Source organism: Astyanax mexicanus, chromosome 9, assembly GCF_023375975.1.
Source record: "Astyanax mexicanus isolate ESR-SI-001 chromosome 9, AstMex3_surface, whole genome shotgun sequence".
NCBI lineage: Eukaryota > Metazoa > Chordata > Actinopteri > Characiformes > Acestrorhamphidae > Astyanax > Astyanax mexicanus.
This window is the reverse complement of record NC_064416.1, coordinates 31,476,631-31,496,553: the sequence shown is the minus strand read 5'-3', so window position 1 is coordinate 31,496,553 and position 19,923 is coordinate 31,476,631. Positions and strand designations below refer to the sequence as shown.

The 19,923-nt window shown below is 38.3% G+C and overlaps 1 protein-coding gene across 1 annotated transcript in view; it reads left to right on the top strand.

The window, feature by feature from the left end:
• cntn5 (contactin 5) overlaps positions 1-19,923 on the top strand; it is a 394,897-nt gene that overhangs the window by 88,222 nt on the left and 286,752 nt on the right. Inside the window, exon 3 of the mRNA XM_049483448.1 lies at positions 18,024-18,175. The gene's annotated coding sequence lies outside the window, so the exon portion shown is untranslated. The remainder of the gene's footprint in view (positions 1-18,023; positions 18,176-19,923) is intronic.

Below are 19,923 nucleotides of genomic sequence, written 5' to 3'. Positions count from 1 at the left end.
GATTGCCAGCAGGTCATCTTCGTGTTCATCTTCAGTTTCCCGTTTTTGTCTCAGTAAATATGAACGATTAATCCATGTGTGGAGGCATCATGTTCAGTGTCAAGAACAATGTCTGGAACGCCTGTTTTCGTGGTGTGAGGTGCAAAATTTTGCATGATGCCAGATAGCCTTTTGTCTTCAGTACAGGCACTTTAACAGAATTTTACATTAATAAGCCCCCGGAACCGGTGACCCTACCTTTTCTGAACACACACTCACACACAGTGCACTATTCCAAACGGACAATACTCGTCCACATATTGCTGCCATCTCAAGAGCTTGCTGTAATAGAATAGATACTATTTCATGACCAGCTGCATCTCTAGATCTATGCCTGTTTGAAAACGTGTGGGATGCTACTGGACATGCTATCAATAGTTCACCCATATCACAAAATCTGCAAGAAAGCCATATCCGGACTGGTTTAGTTTGTCAGGGGGACGTCTGTGAAAAATATTTCATACTTCTACTTAGTGATAAAACTCCTGCATCCAGACTGCAATTGAAAAAACAGGAGGACCAGTGAGTTTTTAGGCTTTCTTGGTCACATGACATCACGTTCAGTAGCTCCTCCATTTCCACTCGCTGTTGTGTTTACGTGGCCGAAAGTACAATTACGGTACATGGCAGTGGACAAATAGATTTTTACATTTTATTAAAAGTAAGGAGATGAAACTCAGAGATGTCTTGTCTGGACGGGACTAAAATTACTGGAGGACCACGGAGTTAAGCAAAAAACAGTAGATAATTCAACCTGTAATTTTCTAAGGGGACGTCTGAGAAAAACACGTACATGGTCTTTCCGGGCGGGAATAGAAACACAGAGGACCCCTATAAAAGAGAAAATTACTCCAGGACCCGCTAAGAAACTTATCCCACCCGCATAGGGCTTAAGAGTATTAAAGCTGCATGAGATGGATTATTACAGGACTCCATTAGGAACCTCTACAACTGTACAACCTGCTTAGATGCCTGTGATGTTGCATTATACATGCAGCATGTCGCCCATATCAGTCTTAATTTTTAATCGATTATTGTTCCTATTGGTCATTTTTATCTCATCTTAATTTTTTTTAATTTTAACTTACTAAACTAAACTATCTTTATTTTCTGTATAATACTGCAATCCCACACTTTAAGTTTTTCTTGGTGTAACAATTTTAAAGTATACATGTGTACATACAGTGTGTAAAACTGTATTCCCCGCTGGCAGTAACAGTTTTCGTCCCGTTTAGTCTGTATATGACGGTGCTGGACTCAGTGCTTGCACTGCTTCGTTGGCACCGTTTTCAGCAGGTAATCTGAGGATTGTTTAGAGCAGCAGGGTTTCGATTTCAGCCATAGAATGGCCGTGATAGTTTGGCGTCTGAGAACCACCCCGCATGCTCGGCCTCGGGTCTGCCACCTGAGTGATTTCTGGCCTACCCCGCCCACCAAACCCCCCATTCACATGCCCATTAACCTCTTATTTTGAAAATTACCGTGCCATTCCATCACTCCTGGCGACGGGGACAGTATCGATTGGAAAAATGCTTTAATCTCCCCTCTCCATGGAACCCTGCCAGCGAGTGATGGAATCTGAGAGTGCTTATCAGAGTTCAGCCCAATACTTTACAGTCGTATAGGCTGGCATGCCACATTAAAGCTTCTTTTTTTATTTATTTAGTTTTATTCTTTGCCTAGAAGAGGCTTTTTTTGCTTATTGATTAAGTGACTGATGGGTTTTGTTGAAATGTGAATGCACAAGAACTGTCTTTTTCCATTGAGCTTTAGTGAGGGGAGGTACAATTTCGTTAGTCTGGTTATGTTGGGTTGTTTAGCCGTGTTTGAAATATTATAAGAAATGGAAGCAGTGTGAAGATAGGCCTCGTAGAGTGGGATAAATGTGTTTGTTAAACTCAAAATATCTTGTTTTGCTGTATATCAAAGGTCAAAGATCAAGGAAACAAGTTTAATTGTACAATAAAATTATTTCGTTGCTCCTCGCCAAGTATAAACCTCGCCACATAAAGAGGAAAATATATAAAAATACAATAAATCATGAAATATTAAACAAACTCCATATATAAATATTACATTTCTGAGTTAGGTTCAAGAGTCTCATAGCAGTGGGGAAAACCAGTTCTTTAAACTGCTGGTCATGCATTTCACACTTCTAAACATTTTGCGCTAAAAGCAGAAGTGTGAACAGTGCATGCTGTGGGTGGGTAGGCTCCTGTGGACGATATATCCTGTGGATGATATACTGTATATATGCTTCTTTACCAAATGTAGCGTTAGCAGTGAGCCAGTCTTGCCCAGAACTGCAACTGTTGCAACTGTTATCAGTATACTGGCAACTGGCCTTTCACAGTGTAACGATGTGTCATTAACATCACGATAGCATCACTGTTAGCATAACGACCCCACTGGAAGCATCACTATTGTGTCGCCAGTAACATCATTGGCACACTCCAGTGGGTAGGGACCCTCTAAAAGGCCCACAAGGTTGCTTGCTTGTGGGGAAATCTGATCCAATGCCCGCTAGTGCGCCATTCTTGCAATAAAATCTCAATGATGTGCCTCTAGAAATTTTAATAATACAGTTCTGGAAAAAAAAAAAATAAGAGACCACTATAGTTTCTGAATCAGTTTCTCTGATTTTGCTATTTATAGGTATATGTTTGAGTAAAATAAACATTGCTGTTTTAATCTATAAACTACAGATAACATTTCTCCCAAATTCAAAATGAAAAATAATCATTTAGAGCATGTATTTGCAGAAAATGAGAAATGTCTGAAATAACAAAAAAGATGCAGAGCTTTCAGACCTCAAATAATGCAACAAAAACAAGTTCATATTCATAAAGTTTTATAGGTACAAAAAATCAATATTTGGTGGAATAATCCTGGTTTTTACTCACAGTTTTCATGCATCTTGGCATGTTCTCCTCCACCAGTCTTACACACTGCTTTTGGATAACTTTATGCCACTCCTGGCGCAAAAATTCAAGCAGTTCAGCTTAGTTTGATGGCTTGTGATCATCCATCTTCCTCTTGATTATATTCCAGAGGTTTTTAATTTGGTAAAATAAAAATAAAACTTTTTCATCATTTTTAAGTGGTCTTTTATCTTCTGCCCTTCCAATAGAAAAGGGTGTAGTTAAGAAATGCCTTCTAAGCCACTACTAATAGGCAGTGTCCCACAGGTGCCTAACCTTACCAGCTACTGTATCTAAACAGTAGTAAATATACAATCTACATCTTAAGGCTCTGAGAGCTAAACTCAAGTTCTTTACCAGTCGGGGTCACATGACGTGCTCCATGAAATACAATAAATACAAAAAATAATTTTATGCTACTTTGTTTTAATTAACAGCATCTGTATTGTTGAAATTCCATTGAGCATTCTATGTCATTCAACAGCAGTCCAGCAAAACCAGGCCTGCATGGATTTTCTCTTTTTTTGTAACTTCACTCTAAATGTGTGAAAGCTCAGAACCGGTCTGAAGGGTGTGTGAAAGAGCTCTGATGTGAAGCACAGTGTGATCTTTTGATTACTGGCTTTAATTGTCTGGTTTGTCGTGTCGTCTTCCTGCGAGTCGAATGGAGCTCTTTAAAAAAAAGGCTTTTTAAAGCCAACGCCAAAGCCGACACATTGGAAGAAAAAAATAGTTTTTTTGGAAAGCCAGTTTATTCATCTCTCTTAATGCTCCATCAGTTCTGAAAGACTTGTCAACACTTATTTATTTATCCTCTTGTTTTTAGGGAGCACTTGCTAAAAGCATTATGTAACACATTGTAATTAGTGGTTGTGTGAAGATAACCGTTTGTAATTATCATCGCTGGCTTTTCTTTTTTGCTTTTTTATTTTTTATTTTTCATCTTTCAAAGTGCCCGCATCACAAATGTTGACAGAAGATGCCATTTATTCATTTATTTTGTAGAGTGCAGAAATGTTGACAGCTTTGAAAAGTTACATTTCAGATGTTCATTCAGTATTACATTTTTCTTTAATGACAGATGACCAATCAACAGCACTTTTTATTATTTTTTTTTAATATTCATTCATCTGTTGGTTCCACGTCTGCTGTGTAAAAACTTCTCTATTCTTTATAACAAACTTTATATTAAATTAGAATGAGTTGTTTGATTTGTTTATGTATTCTGGTCAAACCACTGACCAATTATTGCATATACCATTTTAGCATAATGGAAACTGTGGTAGAAACACCAATTGTCTCACCAGAATTAGCAAACTTATAAAGCTGGAAATAAATGCACAGACCTGGCAGAAGTCATGGGACAGGAACTAGTATGGAATGAAAAAGAAAGCATGAGACAGGACTTAGTATAGTGGAAGCTAAATAATGCTTCAGTGACCTGTGGGATATGTGGGCGGAGTCTCTTGCATTGAATGAAGATGTGAATTCTTTGTAGATGTGAGTCACTTGACTGTTCACATGGACAATTATAGCCAGATGATGCCGGCCATGATCATTATCGCCCACTGCACTGTCCAGTGTCCACAGGCTTTTCTTTGGACATTGGACATTTTCTTTGGATTTGTCAAAATCAAGGGTATTGACAAATATTATGTGCCTTAAATAATTGTGATCATTTATTTCTTCATTGAGAGCAACCATAAAAACCTCCTAGTGCTAGTGGAAAAAGTATGTGAACCCTTAATGTGTTAATGACCCTTAAAAAGCTAATTAGAGTGAAGAGTTCACAGGCCTGGAGTCTTGCTGGAAAGAGTTTTGACTGATAAACCACTCAAATGTTTTAAGTTTGCTATGAACAAGTAGGGTGTTTGTATTTATGTGAGCCATTGCGTATCAAAAAGTGCTTTCAGAGGATCTACAATCAAGACATGTTGATTTACATGATATAATTGGGGTACATACTGTACTTTGGGTGAGTTGAATGAGTGTGTTCAAGACTTGCAAGATCATATTTTTTTGCGTAAATATTTTAGGCAAATTATATTTGTTAATACTCTTTATTTGAATAAAGATTACAAATGTCAAAAAAATTATGCAGAAAACCACCTATTCAGCCTACCAGAGTTTAGCCCCAGCCACTAATACTGTAGTCTTGAGGAAGGTTTTTGAGTATTGAGTGTTAACTGAGACCCAATATGACCCAATCTTTATTTATATTATACTTAATAATAACTAATACTTACTTACATTGGTTTTAAAGATAAGTTAAAACAATCAGTCTATGTAATTCTAAGAGATGAAGAGAGCTTGGAAAGTGGTGAGGAAATTATGTGTTTATTCATCACATACAGTTTGTTTTTACAGGCTTTTTCTTTGTTAGTAGACAGACCTGTCCATGAGGTCTTTATTTTTTTTTACATTACAGTGAGTCAGAGCACCCATATCGTGATACAGAAGGATCATTAAAATCATAAGTTTTCAACTGACATAATGGACATTTGAAGCTGACAAATACAATTTCTATTTCCATTTAGCAGACTCCCCAATCCAAAGCAACTTACAAACGTGCTTTTGTTGATCACTTCAAAAATATCTAGAGCTAGTTTGTAGAGACTAGGATCAAGGGATGCATCAAGCTTTGATAATGTTTAGACACCTAGGAGAAAAGTGTGAGTTTAGGAATTGTTAGTTTTGAAAATATGAGTCTTCAGTCGATGTTTAAAGACAGCAAGTGACGTTCAAAAGTCACCAACTAAACTGTCCACTGTCCACAGGCTTTCCTTTCTTTGTATGTCAGTCTCTGCTGGCTTTAAAAATGGACACATGGGAGTCTCGGGAAAATTAACATTCTGACAGAATTTAAACCCTACATAAGGAAATTGGTCTCAGTTTCAGACTCAGTGACAGATTCTGTAGTCTCTTCCACATTTATCCAACACTCAGACCCTCCTAAAGTTTACTCATGTATCCTTTCTTTCCTCAGTACGGAAAAACGCTGCCGTCTCCATTCAGGTGTGCTCAATCTCACGTTGATGGGAGATAATTGCCTCCTGCCCTCGGCTGGTAATTGTCTTTTGATTGAGGTCATCAGTACAATCAACCAGCGGAGGGGTAAGCAGTGATGGAGAGCGAGAGAGGGAGTAAAGCGAGAGAGAGAGGAGGGAAGGGGAAGGATGGAGGAGACGGCTGTGTGGGGGTGGTGGTGGTGGGCTGTTTCAGGCCCGGCTGGCTCTGGGGGTCCGGCTGTGAGAAAAGGCTTTGTTTATCTTGGCGGAGCTTCATGCAGCCTGCTGTTAAACCGTGCACTGTTAGAGTCAGCAGGAAGACGGCGAGCAGCGGGGCGTATGTGTGTGTGTGTGTGTGTCTGAGGAGGGTTTGGGAGTGCTGGGAAGGGTGGCTGAGAACAGACAAGTCTAAATTTTAGTCTTAAGTCTACATCAACTATTGTATTACCTTCCAAATAAGGCTAGGCAATCTCATTTCATCTCATCTCATTGTCAACCGCTTAATCCGTGAAGGATCCCAGCAGGCATCGGGCGGAAGGCAGGATACACCCTGGACAGGCCGCCAATCCATCGCAGGGCAGACAGACACAGACAGACAAACAGACACATTCACTCACACACTCACACCTAAGGGGCAATTTCAATCAAGTTCCAATTAGCCTGAACTTGCCGTCCTTGGACTGTGGGAGGAAACCGGAGGAACCCGGAGGAAACCCACGCAGACACAGGGAGAACATGCAACCTCCACACAGAAAGACCCGGGTCGCCCCAGCCGGGAATCGAACCCAGTGCTACCCACTGCGCCACCGTGCCGCCTAAGGCTAGGCAGTTAATACATAAATTAAAACTTAATCAAAACTGATAATCACAACATACACAGTTAAGCCATAACGTTAATACTTTAATAGCTTTAAAAGCTTTAATAATAGCTATGTAAGGAATAATGTAAGGACGTTTTTCCTTGCCACTGTTGTCACCACAATAATTGGCATCTCTGTGGTGCTGCTCATAAGAGGCGTGGACCTGTTTTCTCTGTAAAGCTGCTTTGTAAATAAAATCGAATTGAAATTGAATTAAATTGACTTTAATGCCACCTCCTTCTACATTTACTGCCTATCTTATCAGACCCACTGTGATAAGATGACATTCTAAACTGTTGTCTTGATCATTTGGTTAGGTCAGGTGGTCCGGATAGCTGTTTTTTTTGCACTTTGTCACTTTATGCTATTATTATATGTATGTTTGCACTGGAAAAAGGGAGTGGCTTTTAATCTAATTTTACATATGTATAATGACAATAAAGGCATTCTATTCTATTCTATTCTATTCTATTCTATTCTATTCTATTATTACAACTATACAGGTATATAGGGTATATCTCTGGTGCAGATAGACATTAGTGGAAAGACAGACAATAGACAGACATAGTGCAAGCCAAGATATGGTGTATGGTGCACGGACAATGTGTACAATATACAGCAGACAATATATACCATATATACAAGTATGTACACGGTGCAGCTATTACTAACAGTATGTATACTATATGTAGTGTAGAAGTAGACTGGTGTAATCCACTTCAAATCATGTTAACGAAATGAACAGTGCAAATATGAGAACAGCAGCTTAGTGTACTAGTGCAGCAGATATATATATATATATATATATATATATCTATATATATATATATATATATATATATATACAGCATGTGGGAAAAAGCTGTTCCTGAACCTGGTGGTTCTGGCTCTGATGTTGTTGTGCCTTTTATCTGATGGCAGGTGGTAGAACAGGAAGTAGCTGTGGTTGAGGGGGGTTCAGAGGATGCCGATAGCCTTCCTCAGTCTTCTTATGTTGTATAGGTGATCAATGAGCAATTAACTAATACGACTCATTTTAAAGCACTGGATGAGCACTTTTATACTATATTAAATATACTATACTCAAGATACACATTAGTACTTTTTTACTGTTCTGTTACCTGATTACCTTGTTTAATGCCGTGTCACACTCAAGGCACACACAACCTACCACAAGCTGGTCCAAATCCCATGAAAATAATGTAGTAAGTACCAGTTTAAATACCAGTTTCTGCAATCAGTTTTCTAGGAAAATCTCTATTTTTTATTATAACAGTTCTTTAGTCCTGGCTCAGTACAGAACATATTGACTTGTGGGTATTAAACAAGTTATTAACAGCAAAGTATTGATTTAAATGGCAGCCCTGCATTTTTGTAATATTTAATACTTTAATTTTAATCAAATTATTACATTTAATCAAATATTTGTCAAGTTTCTGATGTGCACTTCTGAGATGATCAAACTTCTACAACTACAAGGACTCAACTTGTCCTTTCTGTTCACAAATTCATTCTACATTCAGCCACATTCACTCTTACTGTGAATATGGTAATTCCGGCTCTTTGTATGCAGGTATATGGAGGTCATACATCTAAAATGCACACAGAAAATGCCACTGGCTGAACGTTCATATAACGATCAGCCAGAATACCAAGAGCAAAAGCGTGTAGTTATTAAAAAACAAATACACAGTCAGTCACAGAACCTGCGCTCCAAAAAGGAATTCTTAATTAGGAACTCTTAAAACGGGCTCTTTAGTAAAAGCAGTGGTATATTTATAAAGCCGTCTGAAAACTAAAATGCCCCCAAACTCTGGTTAAAGTGTTCTTTAAGTGGGTTGAAATACTTTTGTAGATTCTGGAAAATATCTTTATAAATGGTTTATATATAAAACAGCAAAAATAAAAAGGTTTCATTAGTGTTTCAATACAGCAAAAGCAGCTTTTATCAGTACAATATAAAACCCTTTGCCATTAAAGCGATTAAAGTGATTAAAGTGCAGCATTATTAGGATAAAACATAGAAACATACATGGTGACCATTACACTCACATGCTGAAAGGTCATAGGATGATGTCCACACTTGTATACAATAAGTTGTGAGGTGTTATCTTGTGAATGAGGTTGATTAACCTTTGGTCAGTATGTACGTGGTACGGCCAGGTGAATTCTAGGAAGTCATGAGAGTTATTGTGAGGTCTGGTAGTGGATAGTGCAGATGGATAGGACATTTCATACATCATAGAAGACTAATATTACCACTCATGGTGTACAGTGGCTGTGACTGAATGGCTCCCTATTTACATTTTATGGCACCATTGAGTACTTCTGACTTTTTTCCCAGATTTTCTGAATCAAAAAGGGTAATTTGAACCTGATTTTGAGGCACTATAAACTCAAAAAAGCACAATGTATCATAATGTACAGTAAAATTCATACTACATGAGCTGAATATGTCCCAAAATGCATTGTGAGACTTGCTACTAAGCAACAGACAGTGACATGATTAGAGCTGACTGTGAGCCACCAAGGTTGCCAGATTGTATACTTAATGTCTATCAAAATGCAAAGAAAACTGTCCAAAAACTAAACAGCCAAAGGTTAGCAAATCAGTTAAATTGCAGGATGTATTCCAACATGGCATCAAATTAAACTGTTGATACCCTTTTTAATTACATTTTGGTAAAGTCAAATTTAAACAACTTTGGGCACAGTCTTGGCATTGGACAGTTTTGTTCACCTGTCAAATCACATTCCAACACAACCTCCTGAATTTGGTCTAAAACAGTCCAATCTGGCAACCCAACAAGCCACGTAGTTTATTAATGTGAGACTTATGTGTCTAAACAGCTCAGTTTGTGTGTGGGCGGAGTTTTAAACACAGTTCAGCCATTCAGCCATTCATGTGTGTGTGTGTCTGTGTGTGTGTGTGTCTGCAACCTGTCTTGATGCATGTTAATTATGAGGTAGTGTCTGAATTCACTCTACTTAGTAAACCTTTTGGTCACGGCCAGTGAGCACAGAGGGTGGTAATGATGGTGACCGGCTGCGTCTGGCTAGAATTGTCCGTACACACAGACACTGAAACAAATTTAACACGAAACAAGAAATCCACATCCACTGCAGAGACCCCACACACACATATATCCATCCTGCAGGTACATGCATTGTTCTTTAGCTTCCATGGCAAAGATATGGCAAAAGTCATGGGACGGGACACAATACTAGTTCCAGTCTCATGGCTTTTGCCATCACGTTATCAGTGTACGTAACTAGCCACGGTGCACAGCTCCAGCAGAGTGAAAAGTTAAAGGAGTAAAAGCAGCGGAACAGTGTTGTTTACTCCCCTGTGGAATACCCGTCCCCGCGCCGGGTTCTGCTCGGCCGGTTCGGACCTGTGGGAAACCGGGCCGGTCGTGAGGGAATTGAATAGCATTGTTGCTCGTGACAAAACGGCGCCGCTGTCCATGTGGAACCTGTGGAATAGAGAGTGTGGCCTTTGATTCCGGCGTATTGAGAGCTTTAATTGTTTGCAGGTGAAAGCCAGCGGTGCTTTTCCCCACTCTATTGTCCTCCTAGAGGAGCTGATCAGACGCGTCTCCCCACCATATTGATTAGTTTGTACTCGAGTGGTGTCGCCTTTTCACCGATTGTGGCACGGGCACAGCTGCGGCCTCAGGGCTGAGACTTAGAGCTCAAAGCAACCACATGATTTCTTTAAAGCATTTCATTTTATTTCCTGCCTCTGTTTAGTCTATGACCTCTAATAGAGCATACACTGCTTTTGTCTCGTCTAGATCGAGGGGTCAAAAACATGCTGCAAATTGATATTGTCTGTGGACAATAGGGGTGTGTCATATTTTAACACACCCAATAATATCTGTATCATTTTTTAAACAAATGATACAGATATCCTATTTTGTTTAGCCTATATACTGTGGAGCTTTAAGGGTACATTTTGTATTTAATGTATATTTGCAGTTTATACAGTATATCGCCGTTGTCCAATGAAAAACAAGTATCTAAAAAGTATCTTAAAACTTTACAGAAGAGAGATAAAACCTTGTAAACTTTCAATCGAAGTTTATGTAAAAATAATTTATTTCAGGTCATTTTATTTCTATTTCTATTGGTTCGTTCATCAAGAACTGTTGAGACAGTATAAGGGAGAGTTTGTCTGTTCAATTTATGTAGTAAACTAAAAATCAACAAAAAAAGGAGATACTTGTTTTTCATTGGACAGCGACCATATGCAGTACGAGTCAAAAGTTTGGATACACCTCATTTATTTATTTGTTTTCCTTTATTTTTATTATTTTCCACGTTGTAGAGTAATACCGAAAAGGTCAAAAGTGTCAAGGAATGCATATGCTGATATAAAGTAAGCAGAGAAGTGTTGTAAACAGGTCAAAATATGTTTTATACTATTTTTATACTTTTCTTCCAAGTAGCACCTTTGATTGTTGCTTTGGTGCGAACTTTATGCACTTTTGGCATTATTCTCTTAGTCGGCTTCGTTAGGTAGAACCTGGAATGGTTCTCCTACTGTCTTAAAGGAGTTCTAGATGTGCTGAACTCTTGTAAACTGTTTTTGTCCTTTACTCTGTGCTCCAACTCGTCCCAAACCACCTTGGTTGTGTTTTATGTCAGGTGTTTGTGAAGGTCAAACACTGTTTTGTCTACTACTTAATTGCATATCGTTGTTGTCCAATGAAATATAAATATCTCCATTTTTGTCGATTTTAGGTTTTCTACATAGTTTAAACAGACAAACTCTCCCTTACCCTGTGCCAAAGTTTTTTGATGAATGGTCTAATAGAAATTGTTAAAAATTTCCCAAAATAAACGATTTTAACATTCTATCGAAAGTTTAGAAGGTTTTATCTCTTTCGTTTAGATTTGCTGTTTTAGAGAGACATTTTTTTCTTGTACAGCAACAATATGTGTTTCTTCATAGTTTTAAAACCTTTAATGTTAATCTACAATGTATCTATCATGTAAAAATCCAGCATTTATCCAGCATTCTGACTTCACTAATACTTTGTCAATGTGGACAAGGGAGGAGGGAATTGGAGAGGTGAAAGTTACAGATACTCCAACAAAAGCAGTTGTACCTATAATTTCAAAAGAAACAGTGCAATAGCAGGTGTCCCATTACTTTTGTCTATTTGGCATTAGTAAAAAAAAAACAAAAAAACTGGATCGTATTTTAGAAGAATAGAAAAGGGTCTAGTCTGATGCTCTGTTAGAAAAGCATTAGCAAAGTGTATTCAGACAGACTAATCTGCAGATACTCAAGGTTGCATTATTGTATGAGAATGAAATAATGGTATTTTGCCATCCCTGATTAAAACGGAACAGTTTGCATGCCAGCAGGTAGCATCAGATACCCGATAAACAGTGCTGAACACAGTCCAAGAACTATCGCTTAAAAAAGAACACTCACAGAGTGCCTGGATTAATTCCCTCTATTTGTGCAGCATGATTCATCTTAAATGACTTCAAAGACTTTAGAGAATACACCAAGCCCAGCAAACATTACTTCCCTTTCATTACTGTCTTCTTCTAAACCTACAGAAATAGCCAGTATTGATCTCCGTTATGTTCATTCAGCGTAATATTATCTCTGTATTTTACCCAGTCTATATAGAGGTAAGGCCCCATGAGGTCTGCAACCAAAAAATACCAATAAATTAATTAAATAAAAACGTGTGTGAGAGTAATGATGATATATGCAAGTGTATAAGTGCAAGTGTGATTAAGTCATTACAACATTAGAGGCATGTCTAGCAGTTCATTTAGGGCATTTAGCAGACATCCTTATCCAGAGCGACTTACGAAAGTGCATCGTCGTTTACTTCAAACATAACTATAGCGAGGGTGCTGAGTGGTCCAGTGATCTAAAGCGATGCCACTATGAGTGGGAGGTCGCAGGTTCGTACCCCCGCTTATACAGCTTTGCTATCAAGCTGCCGGTGCTCAGAGGGAGCACAATTGGCCCTGCTCTCTCCGGGTGGGTAGATGGCACTCTCTCCCCACATCACCAAAGGGTGATGTCCACAGCACAGGGCGTCTGTGAGCTGATGTACCGGAACCGAGGCGCTGCGCTTTCCTCCAAGCGCGCTGTGATGCTGCTCGGTAATGCTGCATCAGCAGCAGCTCGAAAAGAAGCGGTGGCTGGCTTCACATGTATCAGAGGGAGCATGTGTTAGTCTTCACACTCCTGGTGTGTTGGGACATCACTAGTGATAGGGGGAGTCCTAGTGAGTGGGTTGGGTAATTGGCTCTGTAAATTGGGGAGAAAATGGGAAAAAAATTGAAATAAAATTATAAAAAAATAATAATAAAAAAAACATATCCAAAATGTAGTGCCTTGGTGCCAGAACAGAGAAGATTCGGGTGTTTGTTGTCTGAGGGACTTGAGGGATGGTGGGTCAAGTCAAGCTATACCAGTGCACAGTCCATAAAGACTTGGATGAGCCGATCAAGCTGAAAAATGACTGGCGAATATAAATCGAAATTGGCTTGTCTCAAATATCATTGACTTTTTGAGCTTTTTAAACATCATTGAGTTTTATGTGGAAGAACTTGACTGGCCTGCACAACCTTTATAACCTATATAACACTGTTGGGATGAATTAGGACCAACATTAGTGTCTGATCTCACAAATGTGGGAATTTGCAAAAAATTCCCATTCTGTGGGACTTGAGGGATGGTGGGTTGAGCGGAGCCATACTGGAGCTAAAGTAGCTCCTGGTTTTAAATCTAATGCCAAGGCCAGTGGAAGGAACACAGCAAAGGAGTCACATGACTGAACTTTAGAAGTTAACTTTCTCTCACCAGGAGGTACACTACCCAAAATTGTTTATATTATATGAACCATTATTCAGGTATTCCAATAATTCCATGACCACAGGTCTTTAGTAGCAAGCAACTTTCTGCAGAATCATTCACAACAAACATCCAGGCTTTTAGATTAGCTCACAAACAGTGCAAAGGGAGATTCATGGAATGGATTTCCATGAACAAACAGCTGTATCCAAGCCTCACATCATGAAGCACAATACAAAGTGTTGAATGCAGTGGTATAAAGCACGTCACCACTGGACTCTAGAGCAGTGGAGACGTGATCTCTGGAATTATGAATCACAATTCTCTGTCTGGTTGTCCAGTTTACCGTGAGTCCTATCCGTGAGTCTGGGTTTGGCATTTGCCAGGAGAACAGTACTTAGTATTGTGCTGTATGTAAAGTTTGGTGGAGGGGGGATTGTGGTGTGTTTTTCAGGAGTTGTGTTTTGACCCTTAGTTCTATTAAAAAATGAATTCTTAATGCTTACCAAGCATACCAAGATATTTTGGACAATTTCATGCTTCTTACTTTGTGGGAACAGTTTCAGTTCCAGCATGACTGTGCACCAGTACACAAAGCTAGGTACATAAAGACATAGATGAGCATTTTTTTAAATAAATGAACACATAAGGGGAATGTGATGGATCCCTGTAGTGTGAAACAGCAGACAGTCTCTTTAAGCCATAAATGAACGTCTGTGTCGCGCAGTGTTATGGCATGGCATAGAGGGGATTAAGTTCATTCAGTAGATCAGTTGGCATGGCATGCTACCAGCCTGAATCACGTCTATGTTAGTGCCAGACAGATATTGTGACATGGTTAAGCAGCCTTTAACCCTATCAGCAGGTTCAGCGCTTGATCTTTTTGAGCATGGCTTAACCCTTTCAGGCACCGACAGTATTAGTATGTGTTTTAGTATTTGTTTCTATTGTGGATATTACACAAAATGCTTTAGCTGTATAAGTAGATTAAAAAGGTAAAAAATGTAGATAAAAAAAAAAAAAACATTTTTAGTCTTAATAATGTTAATTCTAATTCTGTAGCATGGCATCTACAGTACTAAATGACTACCATACATGCTAAACCACCCTGGATCATCTGGCATGCACTTTTGGACAGGCTCCTCCAACAACATGCAGATTTACAGCAGATTTGCAGAGAAAAATAGGCTTGTTTGACCATACCTGGGACTGCACAGACTGATCACCACCTTGCTTGGTAAAATGCATGTGTTTTTTTTTTTTCTTGCATCTTCTTCTTGCGTCCACACCTTCATGACGTTATGATGACATACACCATTATGATTAAGAGAGTATGAAGCGGCTGAAGGCTTTTTTAGGCAGTTCTTGCAAAATGAGCTCTCAGCTTGTCCAGAAATACATGTGTAAAGCTTGTCCTTTAGAGGTTTAAAGTGTGAAAATACACATTCTGCAGGTAGTTAAAAATGAGTGATTGCTTAAGCAATTTCCAAGCAGTTGCTAGGTAATCACTAAGAGGTTACTTGGCGGTTGCTATGGTGTTGCTAAGAATGAAGCCTTCTTGGTTGCCTCCATTGGAAAGGTAGCTAGTTAACCAGTTCTTGACTAGTATAGTGTATGCTGTACTTGGTTTTAGATGCTTTTTTTGAGCTTTTGAGCTTTTTTTATGAGACGCCCTGATGACAAGAGAGCTTTGTCCCCATTGGCTAGAAATTCCTTAAAGACATGTAACTCTGTTTTTGTTCATTCTGACACAATGAGATCTACTGTAAACAAAGCAAGACCTGCTGTAGGTCGCTTGGGCTGCAGATGGAAACTGTCCGACTTGACGGCTCTTCAAAGCTGTTTTTACAGTAGCCACCAGTTTCTTTGCATTTATTTATTTATTCATTTATTTGATCTTTTTATCACTGTATTCGGTGATAATAGAGGATTTTGCCTAGCATCCTGGTTAAGCCAGTGGTATTGTGCATCCAGCACTGGAGGCTTGAAGGGCTCTGACTCCTGGCCTTGTGGAGGCAGCTGACATCTGGCTGCATAACATTAGCAGTATACAGGATTACGCATGCTGCAGGATACAGTGGATTTAGCCTCTGACAGAAGCCTGACATATGGAAATTCACACCGGCTCCACACTACAGAGATACCTGCGGTACAGCCACGGCTCTGGTAGATGAAAGCAGGCATGACTGTGCATCTGCTCTGCTCTGTGTATTTGTACTTTAGCTATGCATTTATTTATTTATTTATTTATTTATTTGTTACTGCAGAAACATCTCCCCCTGTAAAGCCTGAACAAACACCGAGGCAGAGGATTACTCTAAACCCATTGGTCACAGTGTCCATAATGAGCTGTTTAGAAATGGCCTATATATATGTGTACACTGGACCCGGCACTATAATTACGTTATCGACTTATCGGACGATAGGCCCTATATATATATATATATATATATATATTTATATATATAGACAGGACATCAATAACTTTCAGTGACCTCAGTATTAATATTATTATTTGAAGCAATTACGAATGAGCCAGATAGCCAAATTTTAATATTTCAATTTTAGATATTATTAAAAATGAAATGTTTACTGCTCTTATAAAAGCAATATGGAATTGCATTTCTTTGCTAATATTATATTCTCATGATACTGATTGCCATAAATGGTCTCAAAATGATAATAATTCTTATTTAAAACAATTTCTGGTTTAATACAAATAGAAAAACAAAGAAATTATCATGAAGTTATTATGAGATTGTGTACACAATTACACAATTGTTCATAAATTCGGAAAAAGCTGCAATTACTGTGAGATTTTTTTTTATTATAGGCAATTAGGTATGTCTTATTGAGTGTAGATTTAAAATAGAGCCACTATGAGGCACTATGATGAGAATGCTATGACCAATGCTTTTTTAAATATATATTTAATACACAATATTTATCATGATTTTTTTTTTTTATTGCAGACATAATACACCAGTAGTACTCTCACCCACAAATTGCAGTGATTTCTACTCAAATAATGCAGCGCTTTATTTAATAATTAATTAGGAATAATCATTTAATCTCTTTATAAATGTATCACTATTAAATATAGTATCTGTGTCAGTTATAAAAAAAATGTTAATAATCTCCTGATTGTTGTTTATAACAGTATCACTTCTCTCTGATTGACACAGTATGTAAACTACCAAACACAAAAGTGTTAAAACACCCCCAGTTTTTATTGTTTATTCTTGGTTATTCATTTAAGATTTCAATCATGTGATAAACAATTGTGAGATTAAGGAATGGATACAAAATACTTAAAGCAGTGCTGGAACAGACTGTACTGAACTCTGTGCTGCAGCATTTAAAGACTTACACACAGCAAATTCACACATTCATTATAATAATAGAATAGAATAATAGAAAAAAAAAAACACACACAGAAACAAAAGACTTTAGAAGACTGGAGAAAACTGGTACAGGAAGAGGTCTGACTGACCCACATGGCAACAACCTTTAACTCAGCAGTGAAGAGATAGAGCTCTGAAAAAAATAAGAGACCACTTAAAATGATGAGTTCATTTGATTTTATCAAATTGAGGATGATAGATGATCACAAGCCATCAAACCAAGCTGTACTAATTTTTGTACCGGGAGTGGCATAAAGTTATCCAAAAGCAGTGGTGGAGGAGAACACGCCAAGATGCATTAACTTAACATTTTATGGTTATGAACTTGTTTTCTTTTCATTATTTGAGGTCTGAAAGCTCTGCATCTTTTTTGTTATTTCATTTTTAATTTTCTGTAAATAAATGCTCTAAATGACAATATTTTTATCTGGAATTTGGGAGAAATGTTGTCCATAGTTTATAGAATAAAACAACAATATTCATTTTACTCCAACATATACCTATAAGTAGCAAAATCAGAGAAACTGAAGTGGTCTCTTAATTACAGAGCTGTTTACAGAGCTGTATATATAGAATAAAAGTGTCGGTCAGATGTGGTGTAGCATAAACCCTCAGCGTGGAACAGATTACAGTGTCTGTAGAGCTGGTAATTTCATTCAGTGATGTTTCTCAGGCTGAAATCTTGAGTATTTCCAATCTTGCGTAGATAATATCCCGAGGGAAGGCATCGCTCCTAAGCTAACGAGTCGTATCTTCTCCGTACTGCTGCATTTCTCATATCGCACACTCTGACTGTCCTAACAGCTCTGTGGCATCTGACTTGGTTTTGGAGGGATCTGCCTCAGACTGGAGAGATAGAGTGGGTTCTGATCTGGGTTTGATAGTTGAGGTGTGAATATTAATAATCTGTGTGATCAGATGATGTTAAGTCTAAACTTCTGACTTTCTATCTTTTATAGATTATTCCTCTGAAACGGGAGAGGAGAGTGGATCTGTACACTGAGTCCTCGGCTGAACTCTGATCTCTGACCACTGAACTGGTACCAGGATATAAACGGGACCAGGCTTGAGTGACAGCGGACCTGTATGCACTGTGACTGTCATCAAAAAGGTAGAGATAGATTTTTATTATTATTATTGAATTTAAAGTACATTATCATTATACAGTGTCTCCAATTAATCATTATTAATGGGTTAATTGTCATTTCTTCAGGTGTTTTCACACTTGAAAATCTGGATCAGAATCCAAACCAAGATTTATGTGTTTTATTGGCTTCTGTCACAATATATTTGCATACTGGGTGTGTCCAACAGTTTCTGATTAACACTCACCATCAGTGTGTAGTGATTACCCCTGGGCTACCTTAGAAATAAATCAACTTCTCCTTTAGTTGTAATAACTTGATGTTTTAATTTATGCTAACTCAAGTTTTCATTCCCCATTACTTAAAAAATTGAGCAAACCGGCTGCCTTAAAAAAGGTTAAGTAAACTCAACTTGTCTGGTCTAACAAAAATAAAAAAGAGGTAAATCAATTTCCTCTTTTTGGCACAACGCCACTTCTTTTTCTTCTTCTATTGTTTATTTGGTCGTGATAGTCTGCCTGTTACTTCCATTCTATTAAATCGTCATTTGACCATCATTTGATATCTCCCACCCTGTCTTTATGGCCTGGTTAGAAAAAAAAAACTGTGGTGTAAATGCTCTGTTCTACCAATCAGAATGTTTAGAACTTCAAGAGGAAGCTAATATAATATTTTATTTTAAAGGAATTAAGAGCCTAATGGTAAAACTGGATTATAAGATAATAAACACACTTTGGGCCCTATCTTACACCGTGTGCAAGGTGTGTTGCCATTCTCATTGCTATCTTACACCGCACCAACAGTTTATTTTCTATGCCGATTGGCGTAGTTGTCTCGAAATCTTGGCAATAGAAAACAAAGGTTGTCACTAGCTGAAATAAACCTAAAACGTATATTATTACTCTCTTGGCAGCGAATTGTCAACCGGCCCATCCCCAGCATGCGTACACACTCACTTGTTTCGCACACATGGACACGCAGCAGTGCACAAACCCGTAGTGCAAGACTGTTAGCAGCTATGAAAGGGCGTAAAAGAGCTGGTCAGTTTCCTCTTCTGAGAAGTATTAGAAACGTCCAGGTAGCTGCGCCCCTGAAATAGCAATCCACCAAATTTAGAGCGAACCTGGCTGTTAAAGGGAATGTCAAGTGACACGCTGATTGGTTTATTGCATGTTACATCCAAACACGCTCATTATTAATTAAGGGAATTAGTACATGACCTTGTGTGTTTTGAGCTGCACAAGGCATACTTTTCCTGTTGTTACGATAGCAAAGACATGCAGACACAAGTGGTACCGAGTAATTAATATGCAACATTTGCTGCATTTCCTCAGTTTGAACACAACAAATGACATGTTTGAACTTAAATGTGCGGTTGGTCAATGTTACTTTTTTTTTTACTAAATTAGTGACGATATCCACAATATATTTCTGAAGCTTAAAGTGCACCACAGACACTACATTTATCATGATATGATGATATATTGTCATATTGGCCAGCTCTGTGGTGAATTCAGCAGACTGTAAAACTGCAGTGTGTGCTAATAGACTAATTCTGCAGAGTGTTTGAATATGAAATGAGTCTGATCTGCTGAATTATAGATGAGGAACATTTGTGATGGTGGTAAGAGATGTACTGTGGTGTGAATAAGTGAGGGGTACTGTGAATGTGTGTGTGTGTGTGTGTGGGTGGGTGCCTCAGTGGTGGTAGAGGCTACCATGGGTGTAAAGCTTGTAAAGCATGTGTGGAGCTTTGGGAATTCCTGCACATCAC